General features: G+C 35.3%; 1 long non-coding RNA gene across 2 annotated transcripts; it reads left to right on the top strand.

Annotated features, from left to right (window-relative positions):
• Positions 1 to 11,101: 11,101 nt before the first annotated feature.
• Positions 11,102 to 26,502, top strand: LOC133218645 (uncharacterized). Of its 2 annotated transcripts, none has more exons than XR_009727224.1 (3): positions 11,102 to 11,246; positions 11,631 to 11,827; positions 26,406 to 26,502. It is a non-coding gene; the product is annotated as an uncharacterized LOC133218645 (long non-coding RNA). The 2 variants fall into 2 exon arrangements; XR_009727223.1 differs by lacking the exon at positions 26,406 to 26,502 and adding an exon at positions 22,432 to 22,607.
• Positions 26,503 to 27,602: the final 1,100 nt, after the last annotated feature.

Raw genomic sequence — 27,602 nt, 5'->3', positions numbered from 1 at the left:
AGAGGGAAAGCCTGCCGCTCCCTGAAAAAAATATTTCATTGTAATTCTTTTCAGTTTGTCATAATTTATGTGAAAGAGTGTAAGGCAAGTTCAGGGTCACTGATCAGAAACATGTCATGAGTTATGGTCCCCACTTGTGCCCTTGCTGGCCTTAATTTAACATGGCCTCACAGTCACATTCTCCTAAGCTCTTAACTTCTAACCATCCACCTAAAAAGACAGAGCAATTAGTGATTAAAAAAAAAAAAAAGAGAGAATGACTACATTCCTGAAACATCTGGAGGAGAGGGCGCTACTCAAGGATATTTGCAGACAGTGGGATGCTTCAAATGAAAAAGAAAAAAAAAACAACTTTGGTTTAAACGAAAATAAACTATTTAGCAAAACAAATTTCATGCCTCAAACAAAGTTTTTCATATCACAAACTGTATTTATAAAGTTCTACATTTAGAAAGGAGTGTGACTTTTGGTACGTATTTTCAATAACTTGTGAATTTAAGAACAGGGAAAGCATAGTGAATTCACTAAATTTAATGGTCTGCACATTTCTTTTACACTGAAATACACTTGTCTAAGCTAAATTTAGAATTTAGGACTTCCTTTTTATTTTTTTGGGTGGGTGGGTGAAAAGGGGAGGGAGAGGAGAGAATATTCTGTACTCTACATTCTACAGCTATCTTTTCTGATTTTTTTTTTTTTTTATATAGCATACTAATAGCTTTTCATCACTAGTTTCTGTCAGGTTTTCTTCACATGTGGAACTTTTATTTCCTCTTTCTTGGTGCTTCTATGAATTCATCCACATTTTTATTATCTTTTCAGCAGGAAAATCAGTCCAGGTATAGCTGCATGCAAAGCTGCTACATGGTGCTGTCTCTGCTGACCACAGATTCTTGAGAAATACATTGGCCACCTGAAACCTTCTGTTCCAGTTGAAATGTACCACTGTGTCACTGTTAACAATTCTGACATGAGTCTGCAATGATGAACAAGATGAGGGCATTACATGTTTCAGTGTTGCTTAGCTTGTATTGCTGTGAAAATTCAGAAAGAATAGCCTAAACTGGTTTTATTCTTTGGGTCAACTACCATACAGAAAGAGAGAAATTGTAAAAGGTTTGTTTATAGATTTTTTTTTCCCCTCCACTTTTTTAAAAAAGTAAGGATATTAAATATCTAACCTTAATCAGTTTTTCAACTAACAGAAATACCTGGATTGGACAAGGCTGAACTGATTCCATTTAGAACCTTTATTTTCAGTGAAGGCAAGTAACTGAAATTTTATTAAAAACTTATATTTGAATAATCAGAGTATTTTTCTACACTTGGTTCACATAAACCTTGGCTGTAGAGATTGGAAAAATATATGCACCTTTTATTTTTGTGTATGCTGAATCTCAACATTTTTTTTGAACACTAGAAATGTAGGTTTTTATTTTAGCTGTCTTTTGGGGTTGCAAATTGCTAACATCTGTCTTTTAGTATCATTCTTTACAATAGTCTGCTCTCTAGATATCCTGTTAATGACTGTAATTTTCTAGTCAGCTGCTATCTGTCAAGGTAGTTTAAAGGTCACTACTTGCTATGTATTAGAGAACCTCATGTAGAAAGTGGGCATGAGTTCTTTACAGCAAATCGAGCACATGCTTGTATTTGCTCTGTGTTTGAAAACAGGGATTTCAGCAGCCCCAGGTCACACTGATCTTTCAATTTCACTCTCCTTTCTGGATGTTTGGTCATACACCTTTCTGCATGTGTTTTATTCTAACAACAGCTTGCTATTTCTTTTGTTATATTTGCTTATTTGTAAGACATTCTTTACTCATCTGTAACTGGCAACGCAGTGTTAATCCGGAGCTGTAAATTTCTCTCCCACTTCTCCCTTAGAGGTCTCATTTTCGTAAGATTTTTATTCAGTTACAAATGCCACTGGACACATCCAATCTTTTCAATGGTATTTACAAGTGTTATGCTGTAGAGAAAATGAAGGAGTTTGTGTATTTATAGCCTTCTTGAATTAAACTCTTCAGTGGTGAATAAAAGAATGATTGCACATTTGACTTGGAAATATCTGTCATTCCCCTTATATAGGGTATTCTCTAGTATGACTTACAACTGAAAGAGTGCCTTTGCCCCATGGTCAAAATTACACAAAAGTAATGAAATAATGAGTGCACATTTAACTTTTTTTAGTGCGAAGGCTGCCTTACATGAGGGATCTGATTCACATCTGAAGCATACTTAGCTGAAGGAATCATGATGCTACCTACTCCTCTTTTGGAACCTGAAAATATCTCACCGAATCACAGAACTGCTGACCTTGGAAGGGACCTCTAGAGGTCAGCTGATCCAAACCCCCTGCTCAAGCAAGGTCACCTAGACCAGGTTGCTCAGGAACCTGCCCAGCTGGACTTTGATTATCTCTACAGACAGAGACTCCACACCTTTTTAGTGTTCAGTCTCCTTTCCAGGAAAAAAAAAAAAAAAGTCTTATGTTTAAGCAGAACTAGGAGATTAGCAAATTATATTTGTTAGATAAACTTTGTTAGCAGTGTCTTCCTGCTCCTTGTCCTTAACTAAGATTAGTATTTGTAAGCAAAATGTTGCAACACTGAGATTTACATTCCATTGTTGCTGTTAAGTTAGAGCCTTAGAACATTAGTTTTCCTTCAGTATGGAAACTTTACAGTAAAGGTGTTTTTGGAGCCCTGACAAACAGGCATCTGGCAAACCTGCATGTGCAGTCTGACAAATACAAGAGTCTACAATGGCACAAGCTCTTCATAAACTAAATGAATGAATAGTAAACTTCTGTTCTGATCTGCCCCCTGAAGAAGTCTCTCTCTTTCTCCATTTTTTACAGAGTGGTAAGAAAGAGATCTTAAACTTTTGAGAGAACACCTAAGGACTTCTGGGTTTAAAAACTCACAGAAAAAGTCTACATAGAGGTTCAGATAAAAATATTTCACAACTCATAAAGATACTTCTGTCATAGAAATGCTTCAATTTGAATGAAATTTTTTGCACAGACAACATCAGAAGCAAACTAAGGCATTGATGAAGAAATTCACCATGGTAATCTAAGGCAAATTGCCACCTAAAAGCATAATCTGAAAGCAGAATCTACCACAGATAGAAGAAACTAAGGTTATCACTTCTTCTACTTGGAAGAAACCAAGGCTAATATCTTTCTGAAAACTTATATTAAGCCACTGACCAAATCTTTCAGTTTAACCTACAGGAACAGTATGTAGAATTCCCAGCAGTTAACTGGAAGTGATTAACAATAATATGTTTTGCATACTGAGACTAATATATTCAGGAGTTGGTGTTCTGGGACTAAAATGAATTCCATAAAATTGCTCACTTGTTAGCTGAATGGCATTAATGACTGACCTTCTTAATCCATATTCAGAAACTCTCAGATCAGAAAGGTCATCTCTCTAACAGCCACAACCTATTCATATGTATATTCTACATCACACTTACAAATGGGGTTGTTGTCTTCAGATTAATAGAGAACTAATGACGACATCATTAATTCTGGGAATACAGTCTTGAGAATTATACAAATCTATGTACAATAATAATAATGATAAGCATTTGAATATTCCTTGCAATAGCAGTTGCAATCTGCAAAACCCAGGCAGTGTATAGAGGAAAACCTCAAGAGTTTTGTACCACATAATGTTCCCAGTAAAAATACCAGCTTTCAAACGCAGCATTTTACTAGCTATTTCGGGGAAGATATAGCCATTAAACTGTATCATTTAGATATACAGTATCAAATAGCTCTTAGCAAAACTGGCTTTCAGTTCAGTGAGTCATAGAATTTAAAGAACAACAAACATATCCTGAACTTCTTTATATTGCTTGGTACCATTGATTATTTTACAGGCAAACTAAAACAAGTTACAAAAAAGAGGCAATAGAAAAAGATATTTAAGTTATTTCATTTTGTTCTTTATCACTGCTTGAAATTACTGTTTTTTGAGTAGAAAAAAGAAAAGCAGTGCACCATTAACAACTTTGATGAAATCTGAACAGCTCTATTAGATACAGTAAGTAAAAAACTGATGGTATCTTTTAAACAGTCATAGTGCAAAGGCAGATTAAAAGCAGATGTTTATAGGTGAAATAACCTTTCGTAACAAACAGCTATGAGGTTACCAAATAAAATTGAATCTACCATGGCTGTGAACTTGGCAGAAGTTTTTTTAGCATAGGAAGAGGCTGTTGTTTATTAATATTTAACCTGAGAATGATAAACTTTTTGTAAAGCGTTAACCTAAATGCTATAGTCTATGTATTAGAGCAGTGACTAATAGAACTGACTAGAAGAAAATGCAGTTCAGACTGGAGAGAGGATTTCAGTCCTAGAAAATATATTATTTTATTCTATCAAAGTAAGCAGTGGCCTTCAGCCTCCCGCATTTAGTCACATGAAACAGCCTCCTAAGCGAATATTTTGAGTGCCAGGCTAGCTCACCAGCTACATAATGGCATGTCATGTGATGTATCACATAAACTGGGACACACAGGTTAGTGGACAGGATTTGCTATGCAAATACTGAACTTAAGCTTTAACTCTTATGAACGTTTTTCCTTGTAAATTCAATTATTCTGTATTAAAACTTGCATGTTAAATGTACAATAAACCAAGAATACATTTAAACCAAAGTTTGAGAATGGAGTCTTTTTGCTTCATTATTAGGAGTCCATTGTAGCATCTCTTGGTTAATAGCTGTAGGAAAATAATCTACTGAACAGCATACTGCAAGTATAGAATATCTTACAGCCTGCCACTAAATTTTTTTTTTATATTCAGGACATCACAGCATTTCCTTCTATATAGTTAGTGATATTGAATTATGTACATAGTCCTCTACTGATGATGAATTACATAAATCACCATATTTGTATGTAATTCTTACTTTAGCTAGCCGTACCTTCAATTTAATTTTTATGTTATGTAGTTATATTATGATGCAGGTACTGATCATGGATCAGGCCATCTTGTACATAAGCACAGAATGACAAGTCAGTCCTCATTTGACTTTTGCATCAAAGACAGAGAACACTGAGTGAATTCTAGAATTGTTCTTACCTTTTCACTTCTTCCACTGTCTGTGCCCAGGTGTCTTCCAATGCTATTTGCCTCACTACTATTTTTCTTCTCTTCCTGGCCTCTCCTCCAATAACCATATTGTGCGTCCTGGAGTACAAAAAAGGGTGTCTGCCTTAGAAGGTGGACTACAAAACAGCTGATTTTTTTCTGTTTGCTGAAAATGGTGTATAAGTCAAGTGTAGAAAAGAACTTCAGTCAGTCTCTGTAACTTCTAGTTATTTTGGAGTCACTGGATGCTGTTAGAGGTAGCTTAGACATCCCTCATGCACTGCCTGTATATCTACATTAGCCTTAAATTCAGTGGAGAAAGAGGTAGGCAAGCAATATAGCTCATGGTGCATTGAAGTTAAAATAAACTGTAGGGTTTGTTTGTTTGTTTTTTTAATTTTCCTTCTAATTACTCCTACTATCCTCAAGTTGAGGCTTAACTGCTTTCTGCCTATAGCAGATCTAACAATCACAATTGTCATTTACAAGGTAATTGTTTCGTTCAGAGTTGACTTCCAATTACTTTCTTCGAATGTCTGAGGTACTCTGCTGGAACTACTAAATATTGATAACCAGTGACAAAATCCAGGAAAATATATTTCAGTTCTGCAGCACTTTGCCATAAATGAGAAAAGGGACAGAAAATCAGCAATCAGGCACTCACACTCTGATACTAATACCTGTGATATTTTCTGTTGTTTTTTTTTTTTTGGGGGGGGGGGAGGAGGGGTTGGGTGTTTCTGAAGTCTTATTTTAATTAAAAATTAAAAAAAGAAAAGAAAAAAGAAAAAGAAACAAAAAACTGTATATTCTTATACAAAAAGTTGCCTTTTCCTTTGGCTAAAAATGCCAATTACAGCCTGCTTTCCTAACAGAAGTGTCTCCTAGGAAGTAGTCTGTCTGTACACTATGAGCATGAGACAGACTTCCTTCCTTACTTGAGGACAGGGACATTCTGGATTACATAGTACTAATAGCACAAAAGACAGCAGTTTCCAGTGTTGACTTTGGCATTCTAAAAGACCAACAGCCTCCTTAGATGTGGACAGCTTGTATTTGCACTTATGTCATATTGCTTCAGATGCTTCTTCTTGTTCGGTTGTGAAGATTGGTATTCAGTGTCCATTGGACATGTCTGCAGAAAGCATCTTCTAAATTGCTAGTCTGCAATCAAAATGAGGTACTATTTTTCCTAGGCTGATCATCATTTCAAGGTATCTCATACTAGTTGGAAAACAAGTGTTGTTAATAGACTTGATATGATCTTCCTTTTCACAGTATATCCTAGACTATTTTCCAGATAGATACTTCTGTTGTACAGAATTTACATGTTTGTTCAGTTTTATCCCAGCTACTTCAACTTTATTCAAACCTGTTCACAGTCCTAACTCATGGCTGGGCTTAAACCATGAGACTTAAATGCTTTTTCTCCCCCAGATCAAAACATAATCTGGTTGAAACATGAAAAGTTTGTTGTATTTTCCTGTGAAATAGTTTGGGTGCCAAGCACAATCCAAACTGCAATCTTAAGCATGTCTCCCAAATGGAATGTTGACCATGTTCAAAAATATGCTCTGTTTTTCCAACAGAACCTGCCAGAATCCTGCTGATCTATCAAAGTTAGGAAAACACTAGGCATCAGCCACCTCTTCTAGAAATTATACTGCAGTGGTAGAAGTTGTTACCTCCCTTATTTCCTAAGCAAAGTAATCTTCCACCCAACTTTAATTCTACATTTTTCGACCATTTTCAAAGAACTCCTCCTTTCAGTCTCCGTTTGGATGAGAATGTTCCTAAGGAAATTAGTTGTGGTATACCTGAAATCCTTAAGATATTTTTCTCTGATTGACAGCTTTCCTATCTCAAGAAAACACTCCCAAACATTCTCTAGATATAATTTTACTCCCGCCTGCAACTCTTCAAGTCAAATTATTTTAACCTAATGCTTTTCTCCTCCTCTGGAAATGACACAAACTGCATCTACTTCCACGTGTTTTTTTACTTATGTACTTTAGAGACAAATTTGGCTAATGGAGATAAGATCATAACACTAAACCCCGTACGCCACTCATACTGCAGACTGTGGCTTAAACTTCTGCATTAATACTGCTGGTTATGGCACAATGCTGTTCCATGCAGTCTCCAAGTAAAATTCAACTTTCTGCTTGCATTCTGGTTGATTATTCCTGTAGAATGGCAAAAATTTTTCAAGAGAACAGAGACTAGAAAATGCTTGGAGTATTTTTTTCTAAACGCAATGTAACTTCAGCCTTTCAAAAATATTTCAAGAAGTATGAAACCTAAACATTAGAGGCATGGGTCTAATAAGAATAGACACTCTCCATATTCTTACTCAGTGATGTTATTCTTACTTTTCTAGATTCTACTAAGAAATTTCTATATATCATCCAATTAAAGTTAAGGAAAAGAAGAAATCTTGAAGTTCATTTTTATGTTAAAATGCCTCAAACTGTTAAAACACTGAGTTTGATTCAGTGTTACAATAAATTGTCTAAATTCCTGCGCCACTAGTAAATTAAGCCAAAACTACCTCAACAGCAAATGGATTTACCAGCCTATTTAACTATTGCACGTATTTGGATAAGGCAGAATTACTTAAACCTCCCTGTCCCCCAAACACTCTATCAGGTCTTTACTGTAACTGTTTTATCATGTAATTTACTTTTGTAACTGTGCTTCATTATGGAGTCAAAAAAATTATTTATAGCGCAATCTCAATGCACAGCAAATATGCTGAGCTAAGCAGCAATATTATTACAAAGTATGGTGTCAACAAGGCTCTTATACATAAGGTCAAACAATTTCACTGCTGCAGAAATATTTGTGATTTTTTTTATTATTTTTTTAAAACTGCTTTGCAAGTACAGGGTAGGCCAAATGTTCCAAAAATAACAAGACAAAAAACCCCAGAGTCTGCTCTGGTGGCCATAGGGGTACACTTAGTCATGTTTCGGAAGTTTCTTCTGGAATTATGATTTCAAAAAAATCACAAAAAATAAGCCAAAAGTAAACCCAATATTTTCACAGTCACTTAACAGAATTATGATGAAACTCAAAATTACAACCAGTTAACCATCTTAATAATTAGTGGATTAATTAGGAAACACATAATATTTGTTAGAAGCTGTTTTCTCCACAACCTTTCATTATTTTCTTTCCAATAAAGTAAATTATTGCTTTAGACTCTTTTTAATGTTACCTATTTAACCTTTTTTTCTTTTTTTGGTCAGCTGTTGAAACAGAGCATTGATAGGATTTCATAACAGCCTTATATTAATGCTTTTCAGAATTAAGTTTTTACCCTATAGAAATTCAAATTTTTATTTTAGCTCTGGTTTAGAATGAAAATAAATGCATGATGTAATATTCAGGAAAGACGGATGTGTGGAGAACTTTTTTCCCTATGTTTCTTCAGTATTTTCTCTTACTTAAAATATATTTACCCAAAATGAATTTATTCCCCTTTTACAACTAGAAAAGAACCTCAGACTGTGAACATAAGTTGTCTAAAACAATATAATGGACTGCTGGAAGACAAGGGTAAGATGTCCATCACAGCTGCAGGGTATTTTAAGAGTTAAACTGGTATAATACATAACTATGGAATGTAAGGATAATTCAAATGAGATTCTACAAGGAACATAAATAAAATCACGTAAGAACATATTTTATAGTATTATGGTCATGACACAAAGAGGAAAACAGAACATAAAGAACAGTATTTGTATAAATTGTGAAACAGTACAAAACTAGAACACTGGTAGAGAACTGTGCCTTAGCAGAGTGAAAGGTATACGAATATTTGAGCCAAATACTTTATTTACTGAGCAAATAAAGAACTAAAAGAAATTAAAATAGTTTGTTTGGGAAGCAAATGTATTGTTTTTTATATTCTTATTTTTTAAAAAAGCCCCCAAAAGATCACCTTTCAATTTTAAAAAGATCTTTCAGATTTATACTCAGTTTAAAAGCAAAAATATATTAGTTGAACATATACACATGACATTCCAGCAGGAAACTGCAGAAACACATATAAGCATGAAATTCCATTTCCAACTAAAGGATTTTCAAACCTATGTTTTCCTCAAAGTTCACTGTCTATCATTTATTTTTAAGGTTAACCGATAAAGAACTCATCAGTAAAATATCCAGAGTTCATTTCTTCTGGGTATGATCATCTTTAGGATACTACAGTTGTTCTGTACCAGCTCTTTTGCCTGCATTCAGTAACAGCAGGCATCAGGCATAGATTGTCCTTGTAAAATATTTACATTTTAGTCTAGAAAGAAAATAAAAATCTGTAGTGCCATAATATGTGTGGCAGATCCTCATTGTTTCAGGCTCTGCTCCTTCTTATTAGAGAAATTCAGCAAGTGCAAAGGAGAATGACTATATCTCACAGTGCTAAACAAATGATTCTGATATCCAGTCACTGTCAAATGCTTCTACTTCTTTCAGTTCCCTGAGTATCCGTACACAGCCTTCACAAACCAAGATACTGATAGGAAATTAAGAACTTTGTAGTTCAATAGGAATTTTACAGAAATCTAGATGCCTTTGAATAAACCTTATTGAAAGTTTGAGATTACTTAATGGAAAAATTGTAAATAAAAAATAAAAATGTCTGATCAAGCTGAGCTTATAATCTTCTCTAAATGTTTAAGTAATTAGCACTGCATAGTCAGTTGGAGTTAAGCAATAAACAAGAAAGTAGAATTCATGGTTTCTGCTACAGAATCTATCATTCAGGCAGGTAATTGCAGTTCCCTACGCCTCTGCTGTTCATTACTAATATTGCTTATTTAAATAGAGGTCATCTGGACAAGAGCTGCCTTTCATCAGATGTCTATACGGTATCTTGCACAAAAAGGTGACAGTCTTTGACAGAGTTAAGACGCCATCCGTTACAAATAAACCTTCAATAATAAAGAGAAAATACAAAAAGGACAGGTATTTATCAGAACTGTTAATTTACCCAAGAACTATGTATGCAAATAAGGTAAACCCTAATTTCTTACCATTAATTTTAAGAATACAAAGTATACATTATGGATGAACTTCATGTAGAGAAATAAAATATTGAGGCTTATGGCTGATTGAATTATTTGCTGTAGCTATTTTTCAAACATTTTTTATTTCATGACTATATCTCTATATAGTCTACTATTTTCCAGTGAAAAATGTATTCAGCTATTTCACTCATTACCTAATCAATTGTTGAATAAATTATTCATGAAGAGAATTAGTATCTTTGACCTTAGGAAGATGGAAGATACATAATGACCCCAAGTAATTAGGAACTACAATTATGAATATGAAGGAAATAGGGAACAGTGTAACTGCTCTTTGAATAAAATGTCTTGCAGGCAATACGCTGTTCAGAAAAAGGTTTGCATTTGATTTCCTTTCTGCAACAGAACCATGAATATTTACAAGACAGTAATATTTTACTCTTTGCAGACAATTCCTAATTCCAGTACACCTTTAAGTCAGAGAAACAAATCAATAATCAGCTATAATTTTTTACTTTCCCAGTCAAACAAAACTGCTAGCCAGGTCTTCAGAAGGCCACTCTTGGGAAAGCTATTCTGAGTGCATGGGTGGAAATTCACGTGATTCTTGACATAAGTATATGATCAATGTCTCAGTCTAAAACATCTGGTCATCTCACTAGATGACCAGCACACAGGACATGTGTATCTTGCCACTGATATACTTTCTTTCTGGCTGATATATTTACCAAATATGACTTTGTAATTTTCTCATTTTTTAATTTTATGCTTAATGAACATTCATTATTTCCCATTTAATTGTTGTATGACATTTTACTACTGCAGAAATACTTGAATGTACAAAGATGCATGTTTATTAAATCTGAACCTGAAACCTCTCTTTTCTGTAGAAAAGTAATGGTTGACCTGACATTGTATTTCAACAGTCTCTTTTCAGATTCCATGAAACTGTTTCACTTGTGCACTGCTTAACATACAGAAACTCAGCTTCCATATTTGGACATTTATGAAGCTTTTGACTTATTTCCTGTAAAGGCAATAAACTTGAGAGTCATATTCTTGTACCTAATTATTGAAGAATTTTACTGCTGGATGTGGTAAGATTATTTTCTTTATTGCAGAGGTAGTGAAAATTTTATCAAGGCTATGGTATGTAGATGTAGAATCCTTGTTCAAATTACACATAAACACTTACAAAAGGTCCTCCAAAACATAGTAGAGAATGGCAAGCATTTTCATCCAACTTCCAAATCTGCCTGCAGAATGTTAAGTGGGACTATAACTCTTTATCATTATATTTTTAAAGTAGCTTTAAAAATGCTAAAGAAAAAAAGTTACTGTGTTATATACAATAGAGTTTTGTGTTTTGTCTTTGTTTTTGTAAGCACTTCACTACTTTTGTTCTCTTAAATTTCACAGGAATTACGGGAGCACTTATAGGAAATTATTAGCATACACATTATACTAAATTTTTACCACAGACCATTTCCTGTCATGCTACTGCAACGGTCACTAGAAGCAGGATTTCTGTGTATTCTGTGCCAAAAGACCACTCAAAATCTGTAATGAAACAAGAATTACAGGGCTTCTAACAAATAGCTGTACTTCGCTTTCGAAGTTAATTCTGGAAAGAGATAAGACTAAGGTGAAGAAGGGCAGACTGCCAAAAGTCAAACAGGTATTTGCGCTCAGATTTGTATAGAGTTCTCTTTTCTTATTCTTTATATGTTACCTCTCAAAGAACAAAGATCTTAAAATTATGATTTCTCCATTTCAACATTAATTACATAGCAAATTTTATAAAACAAGTGTATGATGAAAAACGTAATGGACTTTCTCAGGCATCATGTCTAACAGGCATGTATACCAAGTAAAAGCCATGTTGCTGGTTTGCTCTTCTTTTTACTAAGTGCTCGGAACTGTAATCTTACTCAGATTGTTTTGCAATTTTCTTTGAAGTGTTGCAATGCTGAAATCAAAATCCCATCGTGGTTTGTGGGGCTGGATGGCAAATGAAATTTAAAAGTCTGCCAGTCCTAAAGTGCTGAACCATGAATGCCAATGAAAGCCTCTTTTTTTTCTGAATGTCATCAGCATTAGAAGTTAATTTATGGACTCCTTTTCCTGAAGTGCAGACACTTAATCTGAATTCACTGACAAGCTGGCAGTTTTAACGCTGAGTTGGGTATCAAAGTTCTAGACAGAGGCAGGAGAGCAGCTTACTTGATTGATCAATATTCCACTTGAGCTGAGATACTTGCTACTGGTTATTACATCTCCTGACTACACTTTGCTGCTTCCTGCCCAACATTTAAACAGTGTACCTGTATAATGCAAAACCAGGTGCAGAAAGATATGGACACTCTTTTATTCACAGATTCAAAAGCATTTTTGACTGCTGTGTCACTTGAAAAGATTTGCCTTATTTAAAAAAGAAGGGGAAAAGGACTCAATTCATCCACTGAGTCTTTAATTTGGAAAGAAAATAACATGTATGTTATATATGGTTAGTTTTTTATAATCTTTTAATGTCTTGGAAGACAGAAATGTAAACTCAAAGCCCACAGCTGGGTTTCAGAGAGTCAGAGCTAATCTAGCCCTAATTCTGAGTAATTCTATTAGTGCTCCATCAAGGGACGAAGCATAACTGAACTGCTAGCTTCCAGTTTTGACTGGGCCTTAGTTTTTGCAGTTTCATATTTGACACTTTTTTTTTTACATGCCTTTTGCCTCCAGGTACAATGGAGTCATGGTACCATGGGCAACTCAAGGTATGGTACAGTGTTTACTCCACTAAAGATTCCCTGTTCAGAGAGTGGAAAACTCTTAACCTATTGTTAAGGCAAAGTCCACCTTCAGGATTAGCAAACAGCAGAAATATTGGTCTATCATGTTTTTATCATGCTTTCTTGAAAAATTAACCATCTTTGCAGATTCAGAATTTAATTAACAAAATCATACCATGGGGGCCAGCACACTCCTATTTTTCATTGTGTAAACTGAAAGACGTGTGGATTGCTTAAGGATGAGGGCTGAACCAGTAAATTAGACTGGGAGACACTGAGTAAGCACCCTTGTTTTATAGTAAATTATGTCATGTATTAGAGTAACAGCAAAATTTTGTACTGTTGTTAAAGCAAATAGGAAACCTATGGTTATGTCATCACTAAGCTGAGACCAATGACTCTTACTGTGTGAGCAGCCTGCAGGAAAGCAGGACACAAATATAAATATAAACAGTAGAATAATGAGTAGAGAAAAGAAACATTACAAACAACTGCTTGGTGGGGTTAGGGTGATATTCACAAGCATTAAGATAAACAGGTAAAGATAACTTTGTCAGGAGGGCTAACAATTTAAAATGACTTTTTTTTTTCCTCTCAAAGCCTGCCACATGTGCAGCTAACTTTCCAAAATACCTTTGCTACGAGTCTACCCATTTCCAAATGAATAATTACAAACTGGGTTTCCGTTGGTCTAGTTTGTTTATCTTCTGTAATAAGCATGCTTTATTGCCAGGGCCTGCCATTCAAGAGGCCAAATCAAAAATATCATATTAACTTCTTTCAAAGATGCAGCAATTCAGGCAATAGAAGAATGCAAATAAATCAATTCTGCATGCTTAAGCCCATCTCCCTTTCATGCAAGCCTGGTGATGGAAAATGATTTTTTTTTCCACCCTGCCTTATCATTCTGAGGTATGAAAAAGAGATGTTGTCACAGTAATGTAGCACAGGAAGAGAGAGCTTGTTATAAACTGATTAGAGATTAGACTGAAGGGCAGGCTTTCATTAGCTTTGTTAGATTGGGCATCATGGAGTAATTACCACAAAAAAACTTCTGAAAGAGAAGGTGGGTCCAGTGTGTGATGAATGAAAGTATAAAGAAAAGACCTAATGAGCAAAAAAGAAAAGAAGATCTTCCCTTATACAAAGCTAGAGCTACACCAACACAACATGATAAACTTCTCTATTAAGGCACTCAGGAAAAGGTACACATCCTATTTGAGAAACAAACACTTTCTTTTAGTTGTTTCTTGCTGCAGTTAGCTATTCAATCTTTCTCAAAAATAGCTAGGGATATACATCTATCTTTCCATCTGCAATTATTCAGGCACTAGTGGCAGGAATACAAGTTAGACTGGTGACCAGGTGGTTTGCTTAAAGTCAGAAGCACAGTGCATACAGCTAAACCTGGCCTTAGTGAAACTTCATGTATTTACTTACTTCCACAGAGATTAACCCATTGCAATCTGCATAAAGGTAAAGAAGCTGTTACAGACTTTATTCCTTTCCACAGCAAGAGACAGGACAAAAGATCCTTTTGTCAAACATTCAGAAGAAAACTTCAAAAAATTTGCTTACTCAGAAATATTACAGAATTCTCTAAAGGACAAATTGTTCATAAAAGGAGCAGTTCTCTATAAAATAGATTAAAGGCTGTAATGATGGTATCATTAGTTCTCTTACAATTCAATCTCATCTTTATAGAAAGCAATGACCCTCTCCACTCTATTATGTTTTAGAGCCTGATTTATGAAATAATCCCAAGACATTAATGCTGCCACAGGTAGTGTCTGTAATATTTCAGGTGGTTTACAGCACTGCTCTAACAATGGATTACATTTTGTTTGAACTCCATTGCACTTCATTGTGCAATACTTGCTTTGGAAAGCACTGAACAATACATACATAGTTTCAGTCGTAATACTTCATAAATTCCTTTCCTCCACACTTTATCCTCTTGCCCTAGTCTCCAGTGGTCACCATTTAGTCTTCCTTTGGTCTCCTTTCTACACACACACGTTTTGTCTTGCTGAATATCTGGAACAGCCTTCATATTCACATACACCAGATGCCTTTCTCCACATTCTTTAGCAAATCTCCCCATCTTCTTCTCTCATCATTAATAATCCTCTTCTGCTCCCTTTCAAGTGTGGTCTTGTGTATGCAGATATACACATACACACAGGTAATATTTTTTCCTCTCATATTTACACTGACGTTTCTTGCAGACATGGTTGACTGAGAGAATAAATATTTTAATGGATACATCATTTGAGAGGGGCCAGATAAATTGAGTTCTGAGCCTCACTCAGCCTTATTATTCACTCTTCCCCCCTCTGTGATGCTTATATTTTCTCTCTGCTTGACCAATCTCAATGGCTCTTCATAATAGTGTTCTCTTTTACATGCCATTAATAGTGCTGTTACTACACAGTTTTATTCAACAGAGCCCTGATTTCAGTTTTGGCCTACAAACCAGGATGACACAGTGCTGGATTTAACTGCAGATTTCTGAATATCATATGATGAATGGCAAGAAATTTTCTACTCCACCAAAATAACTGAATTACCCTTAACATTTTATCATGATTTACCTTAAATAGCTGAAATATTAAAGCCTAGTAAAGATAAAAGCTCACAACAGTCACAGGGGTGCTCTCAATTATACCTTGTGCTACAAAGTATAACTGCAGCACAATTATAAGGCCCATGGTATGCCCTAAATATTCTTTCTAATTTTCTTCACACCTCTCCCTATCTTTTAACCTGTACCTGTCTTACTGAAAACTATACAGTGTGACAAGGTACTGATCTGCACCAAACTTCTCCAAAACAGAGCTATGCATAACAAAATTATTTTCTCAGTCTAGAGTAAGCAGATCTGTAGTACACATGTGCAGCTGACAGAGGTCTATGCTGGACTTTTCGCTTTGGTTAGGCTGCAGTCTCAATCCTTTATAATAGAAGTCTATACAGTCATTAATAAATCAGGCAACTTTGTAACTTGATAAGAAATTTTCTCATTTTATTTTTTAATATTTTAAGTATACTTGCCAACGCTTTTTTTTGTGGTTTTTTTTTTTTTTTTTACTTTTGCCTCAAGACCTCAATTCACTTGTAGGTATTTTTGTGTGACTCAAATACCCAAACAGGTCACAATGTTAAAAAATCTTTTCACTTTTTTCCAGGAAGAGCATGAATTTTAATTAACAACAACACTTCTGCTCAACACCATGCCTTTTGCCTAACGAGTTAAGAGCTTCACACAACTTATGTCTCAAATTACTCTTACAGATTAGAGAAACAATATTATATTCATGTACTTTGGTTCATCTAAGCTGAAGTTCATGAAAGACAGGATCTTGATCCTGAATTTCTCAAGCAAGGTTTTAGGTCATCACTGCACACCACAGAGCAATTTCCATTAGCTTTTGCATTCACTGAGGACTAAATAGGACAGAATAGTGCCCATTACAAAGAGCAGTCATGCATTTGTTTGTTTTCATCATCCATACATCACAGTATTTATAAGGCAAAAAAAAAATGAACTAGTATTAGAAAGGAGACATATCATTAACAGACTAAGATCCTGCTTCTCCTTAATATTATACTTTGCAAAAATCTTTTCAAAAGACATTCTAAAATAATCAGTGCAAGCGATCATGGAACATGGTCTTTCTCTCAATTTTCTGGACAAAATTGAGAGCAAAATCATTACTTCTATTGCAAGTTTGCATGACGCAATCACTGTACCGATTGCCACAGACAGCCTGCTTCTTCCTACTACTGCAGAATCAAGTCTTCAAAGGTTTTAGGAAGAATTTAACCCCAATAGATCCTGCCATCACACTTCACTTTTTCATGGTTTGTTATTTCTACTGTGCTTGACACTTTGAAAGCAGAAGTCAGGGCCCTATTAGGAGAGGTTACCAAAAGCTAGAGGAAAGTGAATTCATACCACCATCACCATTACATGCAGTGACTGCACTCACCTCTCACTGCTTATTGTTTAAGTCAAACCTTGACCCAGAAGCACAAAAAAGGAAATTTAACTGCCTTATTTATTCCCTGCTGATGAAAAAGAAAGCCCTACCCTCTATTTACAGTGCGATAAATATAATATCCATTACAAAGACTATTTTGCAAAACATAGGCCCTGAAATTTAGGCCAGGATTTATCATTCCAGGCATAACTACTCACTGCCATGAACACCATGTCTGAGAAACAGACTGTGTCCACTCGAAGACTAAAAGGAAAAAGACCTCAATCTCGACATCAAAGTGTCTATGTCTGCAGAATTTGCCGTAGGGTGTGAAGAATAGGAATATAGCTCTGTACAAGGTTTTTATTTCACTTCAGTATAATAAATATTTTATTATCCATAGTCATAAGACTATCAACCACTCCTTATTCACAACACTGCCATCGGGACACCAGAGAAGGCTCATCATCTGGGCCTTCATCTTTCTTAAGGAAAAAAAAAAAGGTTAGAAAGTGACAGGGAATTGGCAAACCAAGGCTCCTTAGCAATAGGCAGGCTGAGGAGCTCAGATGGTGGGCCAGCATTAGGGAAGAAGAGTAGGATCCATCCTCACATGGGTAAGGGACAGGGTCAGGTAGTATAATGAACAGGATGATGTGGATATAACCAGATTGTTTGTAACCTTCAAAACCCCAGTTTCAGGGAATGAAAATATTTAAAGAATTCACTGAACTCTGAGAAAAAGAAAACAAAACAGATTACTCAATGAAGGTAGACTACAAAAAGCCTAATGAAATGAAATGGGGTCAGTTGGAAAGACAGGTGGAAGGCTCAGAGTTTCCCTTCTCTTTCTTTTCCCTAAAATCTTCTAATTGAGATCCTTATGCAATGCTTCCTCTGTAAAGCTTGAGAACCCTGTACTGCTTTGGGTCTAAAAACCAGGTATGCATTAGAAGAAGAGAAATGGAAGAAAAAAGGAGTGGTCAAGACAAAATAGAGGGAGGGAAGAGTCAAATTAAATATCATGTTCTGCTTGTTCTCCTATTCCACTTGAAAAATCAGCCTTTTTCTTTTTACAGCTGTGTAATCTATGTCACATAGATGCAAAGTTTGGATGCAAACTTGATAAAATTGAAAATAGATGCCTTCTATTTACAGAACTAACATTCCAACTGAGCAATAGTTATTGTCGTTAGTTTGATATCAGTTCTCTGTGATTAAACAGATTCTTGATTAAGCATGCCCTGATCAAGTGGATTTCACTGTGCAAGTGTTTTAATATTATGCATCAGCAGGTGGCTTGAATTGCCCAATTGAACAATTCCTAACTAAAAAAAAAAAAAAAAAAAAAAGGACAAATGAAAACTACACATGAGAAACAATGGAAAGATTATTACAACTTGATGTCATTTCCTTTGAAGAAGAATGAATTGGAAAATCTTAGCTGATCAAGAGGTACATCTGTGTAAGATTTACAATATACAAAATAATGTCCTTACAGTGGCAGTATTGACTGATAGTACTAACAAATCAGTACTTAACATGCTGATCTACTAGACATATTACTTACAACTCTCAACATTTTTCAAGCATGAAAGATTTGAAAAGGCTCTGGACAAGAAAATCTCTATCATTTTATAAAGATATTATGATTTTATTATTATGTCAATGTGAGGTGTCTTCTCTCTCACTTCCATACACTTCATCATAATATTTTCCTCTTCTTTTCTCTGCTGACATTGATTATTTTAATTTACTGTCACAGCCAGAGCACTTGGAAGACCAATAACATTTTTTGTTCCTTATTATAGTACAGAGATAAACATACTTGAACCCATCCCCTCTGACAGTCACTGGATGAGGAAAATAGATTTTTCACCTGATGCATTGATTGTAGCCTGGGTTTCATAAACCAGCAAGAAATGTAATGACCTTTCAGCTATCTTTCATTGCAGGAGAAACCAACAAATCCTTAAATCTCCACCAGAGCATTCATGAACAGTAATGTTAATTTAAGATAATACAACATACAGTAAAAGGTAATACACAGAAGAATCCTTATTAAATTGACTAAATGGAAGGGTATAAACTCATGATGTGTATACTTTAATTTCTATATGACTATTTAAGACAATTTATATAAAATTTTGAGCTACATCTCAATTCTCTATTGCAATAAAAAAGACACTGCTGTAGCATTACAAATACTGATATTTTTAAACCATCATTCACATTTAATTAGTGTAATCATTCTGTAGTCACCCCCAACCTGATTAAAGATTATTCAGTACTCTAGCCATCCTCAGCAATTAAGATCCTTCAGTTTGGCATGGATCATGTGCCATTGCTGTATCATCATTATGCTGTATTTCACCACTGCACCAAGTAAGCACTTTGACATCTAGTCAGCAATTCTACTAAAAGAGCTTTGCTTATTGTCTCCAACCTCACTGTAAGACGGCAATGCTATTAGACTGCTATTTACATTCCTAAACTAACAGAGCTACCTAAGTGACCTGTTGATCTGGTCTCTACAGAAGGAAAATTCTCCATGCCATGCCCTGGATCCTGTATCTCATGGGCCAGATTTTCTTCCACTTACACCAGCCATTCCTCAGCATAGTTGCAGACTTTCTTGGAGGTGTAGTGGTGTAACTCACAAATATGTAAAGAAAGACTCAAAAATACTGCAAATAAAAATTTCAGACCATTAGCCTTTGGAAAAATAAATATATATATATATATATATATGCTTTAACTGCAGCTTTGAATCCCAGTTCTTGAAACAACAAAATGTTTTCAATTCCTCTGATAGCAAAAGAACAGAATTCTGACTAAACCTATTAGCTTTTCTGTGTGCTTATTTTACTTTCACTTTTTGAAGTACAATAAATAAAAAAATGAACTGACAATTCTGGAGTATGAAAACACCATATCATTGTCACTGTGTTCTTACAAATCTGATCCACTCATGCTGCTTAAGCTGCTGAAGCCTTTGAAGTTGGGAAATACTACCATGAACTTCTAGCATTAGTAATTAAGACATAGTGTAGCAAATCAAAGGAGACGTGCTACCTAGCATCTACAGTTCCTTCCTAAAAAAATGCAAGCTGGAAGTCATGATAATAAATCAATTGGTTCTGCCTTTCAGTAGGAAAAGACCTGCAACTTGTTATATAATAACTCAATCCCATCTTGTATCCAAGCTCAATTCCTCTTTCTCTTCATGCTTTATGATCTCTGAATTTCTTTTTCTTAAGACTAATTTTTCTTATAGAAAGGGAGTGGAATACTGTGGGGTTTGGAAAAAAAAAGTCTCTTGCCATTTGTCTTCTCAGCAGGGAGAGCAGAAACATTTCCTTTCCCCTCTCCCCTTACTACCACATTTTTCTTCTTCAAGCTGTTGTTTTCCTGTAAATTTAAGCAGGCTGAGCTTCTGAGGCTGAGCTGAGCTAAAAGCTGAGCTAGCAAAACATAGTATATAATGGTTTATGAGCACAACATGGTTAAGTAACATGTATGAGCCTTACGGAGCCTCATGTTCTGGGTAGTAGACTGACTCCCTTCACATTTCATAGTGTATTGAAAATATAAACTGTACAACATTTCCATAAAAACAAATTTATATGTGTCCTAATTGGAAAGCTCACTAGCATATTAATTTGCTTACTACAGTAAACCATCTCATGATGTACAGATTCTGGCTGAGGTTAAATCATGTGTTTCATTAACACATTTATCTTTTTACTCCTCTATTATACCTTATGGTTTAGTTTTTGCTTCAAAATGGGTAGCAGGATAAGGAGTTATTAAATATATATATATACCTAGAGGGCACTGAGCAGTTTGTTTGATTCTAAGAAGAAAAAAAATAAAACCTTCTGCATAGTGATAATGCTGTTTAACATTTTCAAACCTGTGGGCTTTTATTTCGCCTTTCCTGTCTAAGTTTACATCACTGAACTAAAGTTTTGCATTACTTCCTAGAACTGTGAGCTTCTTCAGCTACTTTAGGTCTGTGCTGGATTTGTAGGTGTCTAGCCCAGCCCACCAATCCAGACGAACCTAATTGCATCTGTGCAGAGTAGCATGTGTTGGTCATTTCCTTCCTCTTTACCTATTTGTATTAGTGGAAAAACCTCAGAGGGAAGATCTAAAAGGAATTAGACAAACTTTGACCCTCTATAATCATACATGTAAAAAGCAGATTTCATTAGATCTCATGTGCATACATCCTGCTCATTGCCTTGGACTCCTTCTCACATTTATGGGTGCATTACTATACAGCTTGTTGGATTTTTCCTGTGAAAACACTCCAGAACAAGCTTCAAACTCCTGCTGGTACTCACAGGTACTATGTGAATAGTGCTGAATGTGACACTACTATCACAGCTTTGATGTTCACTTCCTGCATGATCCTGCACAATCCTCCATAAATTATTTTCCACACCCAGAAAATCTTTTTATTGAAATCATAAGACACTCAGGGCAGAGCATGTTTACCATAATAATTTCTACAGTGTACTTTGCAATAGGACCTCACTTAGAAGTTTTAAACGTGTCTCAAAATGCAGTGCATTTTCTCAGTCTTCCACGGCAAAATTTGGCTTGCCTTCATATACCATAAACTTCCCTATTTTTAAGTTATTATTCCATAACACCTGAATTTAAATACTTCCAAAATGGCAAAACATCAGCATGTTCTCTTGACATCTGAACTGTGATAATAAGTACACAAGGCTACATAACTTTCAGTGTCTGAATGTTTCCTTATATTTCACACGGGTAATGCACAGAAGAGCTACTACACAATTCTGCCACAAGAAATCATAAGGGACAATAACTGTCATCTTCTTTTTAAAACATAAACAAAATGATGAACACTAATGGTATTTTTAAAAGCCCAAAATGACAGCAACAACAACAAAAAGTAATCCACCTCATGATAAATTACACTAATGGCATATATATAATAGATAGATGTATAAATTAAACAAACAAGCCAAGCAAAGAAAAATTAAAAAAAAAATCCACCTCTCCTGTTTTTTTCCTTAAACCTTTTCCATTTCTGGAGAAACTTTGCCAACAAAATAGTAAGATACTACAATGAAATGAAGCACGCAATCAAATACGATCCAGTACATGGAAAGAGTCGTAGTATTCATTCAAGCAAGAATGCCTATAATAATACAGACTCACTTGGTTGGTCTAGACACATCTTTGTACCCAGCAGATTATTATCCCTGATGATAGCAGAGGGGAAACTTGTTACTTAGGTGCTCCTGAACAAAATACATGATCATACCTCACAACTTCTCTTGTGTATGGCCTTTTGGACAAATTTGGAATTATATTTCTCAACATAAACAAGACCACTTTCCTCTGGTTCAATCAGATGAAAATAAATGAATAAATTAATTAATAAATAGACAGATAGATAAAATCTTTTAAAATTGAAAAGACATTTTCAACTGACATTTTGAACTGACAAATACTTCCCTTATGCTTTTCAGGCAGCTTCCCAGCCCAGCATGAAAAACATATATTTAGCAGTGACCCTTATTCAATTAAAAACAAAACTATGATTCACGGGTAATCAGGGAAATTCACAAACCAAACGGATGCATGGATTTAAAATGCAGCAGAGACACTGTACTGAATATAAACACCCCAAATTTCTGCTTAAATACTGGTATTGGCAAGCTGGTGAGTTGAGCTTTTAAAGTTAAACCCTATTTTCCTTTAAACCTTAAAATGCCTTCAAAATAAACTAGCAATGAAAATGACGGAAATGCTTTTCTGTAAATATTACAAATACATATTATTTTCCTTTAAAAATCAGAAATAATCCAATAGAGACTTATGACACCCATTTAACTAAACCAGTGTTTAATAGAAAAATAAATATTACTAGACAGATGTCTTTTAGCCTGAGAATGCCTTGTTTCAGGAAAATTTAATCCTGTTAAAAACCCAAACCAAAAGGATTGCATTGTTTCTGAAGGTGGATATAAACACACATGCATACGCATGTAGTTGAGTGCATGTCACTGTCATTCATTCATCGTATTCTGCAATTTTATTGGTCACAGATAAAAAACTATAGCTAGTTGTAATACAATATCTTAAGTTTCTTTTTCCACAATAAGGCTGTAGACTAAGTCATATATATATATGGAATACATTTGAATTCAGTTAGGGCAACAGAATCAAAAAAATGATTTTGATGTCTGAAACAGGTCATGACTTTCCAAGAGCAAAATGTTAGAAAACCATCTTGATCTCAGCCATTCACTATAACCTTCTACCTTATACCTAATTTATGTAACAATAATTTCAGTTAAAAATTGATAACAATGAGATAAATTTAGTCACAAATTTTAGTCATATTTTTTTTACGATTAAGATACTAAAAAATCACAAAATCCTCCAGCATAGAACTGCCTTTGCACAGAAATTCCCACTTGTAATGTTCAAAAATCTTCTTGCAATCTTAGTTTTTGAAATAGGGTATTTAAATATGATTCTATTTTCCTAAATGTTTATTTCCTTGTTAGTGTTTCCTGCAGTACCCTTCAGTTTTGGATTTAAATATATCTTCTTTCTCTTATCAGCTATTTTTTACTTATTAATATCCACATAATCTCTACCTACATGTATTTCATACGATTGTATTCTGTGAATTTCCTTATTGTGGCTGTATGCCATTATCCTTTAATTACACTCACTGGACTGTAAGTTTAAATAAGGTTTTCTTCACTGGTGACTGAGAAAGACTGGTCTTTTTGACTGAATTCCTCTGATGAAGAGCTTGTGTTGAGGGGGTATATCAAATTCAATATGGAATTTAAATTTTCTCTACATGAGATGTTTTGATACAGAAATAAACATGCTACATAATCCTACCATGACTATAAAATACACATGTTCAAATGGCCTTCAGGGCTGCCACTTAAATTTGGTAAAGAACTTAGATACCACTTAAAAACATTTTATAACGTCATGCTTTTCTTCACAGAAAGGACACATAGGTATATTTCAAAACCTTGAGAATGCTTCTTTTTTTTGTAAAGAGAAATGCTTTGCAATACAAAATATTATTAGGGTCAGTTTATGGTAAAATGGGAACATTGGTCAGATCTCTTCCTTTCTGATTTTCAGCCACAGTGGAGTAGATCCAAACCTAAAATCACCATGACATCATTCTATGCCATATTTGAATGAATTGCTCCAGTTACCAGCCTGATTTACTCACTGCTTGGTTAAAGCTGAGTGATTGTTGTTTTTGATACTCACCTGTAAGCCTTTCAAAAATGAAATGCCATTTTCCTGATTTTCACAAATGCATCTGTAAGGTACAAGCTTTAAATATGCAATAAGATACTGTCCTGGGTTTAGAAGTAGCAGTCATTTTTCTCTTTCTTGGTAGCTGGTGCAATGCTGTGTTTTGACTTACGGGCTGGGAACAGAGCTGATAAAAATGATGTTTTGGTTTGGCCAAGGACTTTGTAAGCCTCATACTCTGCCAGGGAGGAGGGAAGCCGAGAGGAAGCAGAGATAGGACACCTGACCCAAACTGACCAAACAGGTATTCCATACCACAGCACGTCATGCCCAAGAGGTAACGGAGAGTTACCTGGAAGGGCAGAGTGGACTGCAGGGTTGGAGGAGGTATCGGTTGGTGCTTGGTCGGGCTGGGGGGAGTGAGTTATCGGTCACCTGGTGATGAGGTGTTGTATTCTCTTCCCTTGTTATTTCCTTTATCATTATTATTATTGGTGGTAGCAATAGTGATTTGTGTTATACCTTAGTTACTAAACTGTTCTTATCTCAACCCGTGGGAGTTGCATTCTTTTGATTCTCCTCTCGGTCCCTCCAGGAGTAGGGGGAGGGCAAGAAGGGGGGGAAGTGGGTGAACAAGCTGTCTGGCTGGGGTTAAACCACGACAGATACCAAATTGCTGAAAACAGATGCCTGTGTTTTCAAGTAATCTACTTCCCTCCCACTTCTAGAAAAGTATTTTTCTTTCCCTTCAAAGATATTGTTACAGAGTAAACATGTAAACTGTTATGTTTACAATATGTCACAGATAATAGAGCCTCAGCATTCTGAAACAGTACTCAGCAGAGGAAGAGAAAAAACCATAGAAAACTTGCTGTAAGAAAAATCTCAGTGAAAGCCATGTAGGTCTCTGGAAGATAATACTCAGTTGCAACACGCCTTGAGAGTTGACAGCATTTGTAAATAAAAAAATCAAGGCTACTAACAAGAGGAAAGAGAAACAAGAAAGTCTAAATCATCCTAAATGTCTCGCAAAAGAAGTAAGAGTCCTTCTGAAATTATGCTTAATATATAATAATGAAAAAAAATCTGATTTTTTACAGAAAGAATTTCTGCCACCTCGAACAAAAAAATAATTTTATCTTTGAAAAAATAGAGGAATGAAACAAAGCAAACCGCAAAAAACCCCAATACAAACAAACAAAAAACCAAACTAATAATGTGCCTTGCCCTATGGAGAAATGAAAAAAAAAACACTCTCTCTATGGAAAAATGAAAAAAAAAAAAAAACCAACAGAAATTTGATCAGAACTTGGGGGAAGGGGGGGAGGAGAGAAATCAAAATCTGTTCACAGATTGCAACAATGGTCTTGTGGGAACATGTGCATGTGCTTAAACCTTATGATTCCTTCCTCTCTGGTTGTGAGCAGAGTTATGCATATGCTGAGGCATTTGCAAAATCAGATTCTAAAATTAGAATGCACCTAACTAAATTCCTGTTCTGTGCCTAGTCAGTTAATATCCTCCAAAGCAGTCACAATTTCACCTTCACATATGTTATGGAGCTTATTTTTTAAACAAAGAGACTCTGTCTAAAATGAAAAAGAAAGAGAAAAGACCATCCTCAAGATTTTCTGATCCCCTGAAGGGTTTATACCTCTTCTCCTCCATTTTTATACACAAGGAAACATCTTTAACAAATATTCATATTTTCCAGTTAACCCACCAAAATCCTTGCAAAATCACAAGTTAGGATATGCATCTCTTTCAAGGAAGTGACATGACAGATGTTAAATCTGACAAGACCCATTTTTCCTTACAAGAAAATATTCATAAACATTTCCTGCCCCAATGATTCATTAGAATTTCATCTTCAAATAGATCTTGCTTCACATCTAAGGATGTCAGGGATGTTATATGGTCTTGGGTTTAAATTTAAAATGCATCAAGACAAGGAAGGAGATAACATCTTTTTTAGGTAAAACAATTAAAAAAAAATACTTTCAATATCAAAGTAGACTACTGACTACCTGCACAGGCTTCACTTTCTGCTTGAAGGGCTGAAAATACATCAAGTAAATAGAGTGAAAGCATGCCACTACTCCCAAAATATCAAACACATGAATATATAAAATATCCAAGCTTTGACACACACACACAAAAAAAAAACACTGTATGTAAAAACCTCCTATTTCTTCCTCTGCAGCTCCACCTTGGATCTCTCATACCCCTGCCTCTAGAAGCACTGACAGCCATGCACTCTTGAGAACGGTCTCCAGAGCTACAGAAAGTCCCTCAGTTTTTCTGTGTAGAGGAGTTGAATACAGGAAGAAATTCTTCTCAATAGAAATAAATAAACAGAACAACAGATTTAAAAAAAAAAATCTTTTCTGCACTGAGTACTGATGTGGCCATGTTCAGGATGTACCAACATGAGCAAGAGCCTTTAAATAGCTTCCTAGACGCACAGGAGAAACTAGCAGCCAATGAAATGAATGAAAGGTAATCAGAAAAAAAGATTTATTTAAGCCTGCAGAAGATACAGAAGAACTGGGGGTTGAGGGGAAAACAAAATAGTCTCTGGGGCTTAGAGAGGAGGTGTCCAGGTAAGGACAATTCAAAGACTTCGGAGGTTTTTTTAGTTTTGGAATAAAAGAGCTTGTTTGTAAGATGAGTCTGTGAAGATCCCACTGCTCTACTAATTAGTGTTCTGCTAATTAAATTGCCACATTAGTGAGGCAGATGTTGTATGTGTTAGCAGGATTAAAAGACACCTATACCAGTGGGCTTTTTTTTATAGTTTGCCAAGGTTGGAGCATCTATTGATTAGATGCTGCAAACATCCCTGGTAAATACTTCACTCTAGTGAACTATCACTTTCTCTCAATGTCACAAAGGCAATAAGCAGAAGCTTATGTCTGAAAAAATATCTGTGGTTAGTATTAGATTCTGTGGTAAGAATCTAATATTGCAAGGTTACATTATGTTACTGAAAATTACTGTCTTCACCCCGAAATCTACTACACTGTGTCAGTGCCTTAAGGATGTGTAACATACTCCTTGAAAGACACAACAGCAACAACAAACCATCTCTGGACTATGCTTGCAGGAACACATCCATATTTCTCATGCAGTCACCTTCAGACTCAGTTACTAATAAAGACCACCCTGTTGTGGTTGGCAAGAGCTTCAAACGCTCTGACTTCTGGGACCTTTCCTTACATCAATGGATAAACATACTGATATCTAAGTAGTACTATATAATCTTTCAATTCATTGTGTTGTCTCTTTGAAGAAATATTGTACATTCTAGCCCTACGCTTCCAAGTCCTTTTTTGTTCCCAGCCCAGATGACCTTCTAAAGTTCACTTTTCTTCCAGTATTACAGTGGTCTCATGAACAG

This window comes from Neopsephotus bourkii, unplaced genomic scaffold (assembly GCF_033783945.1).
Source record: "Neopsephotus bourkii isolate Nb327-2 ecotype Australia unplaced genomic scaffold, CSIRO-AGI_Nbou_v1 NB_1279, whole genome shotgun sequence".
Lineage (NCBI taxonomy): Eukaryota > Metazoa > Chordata > Aves > Psittaciformes > Psittacidae > Neopsephotus > Neopsephotus bourkii.
Note: the sequence above shows the minus strand (reverse complement) of the source record. Positions and strands in the feature narration are given on the sequence as shown.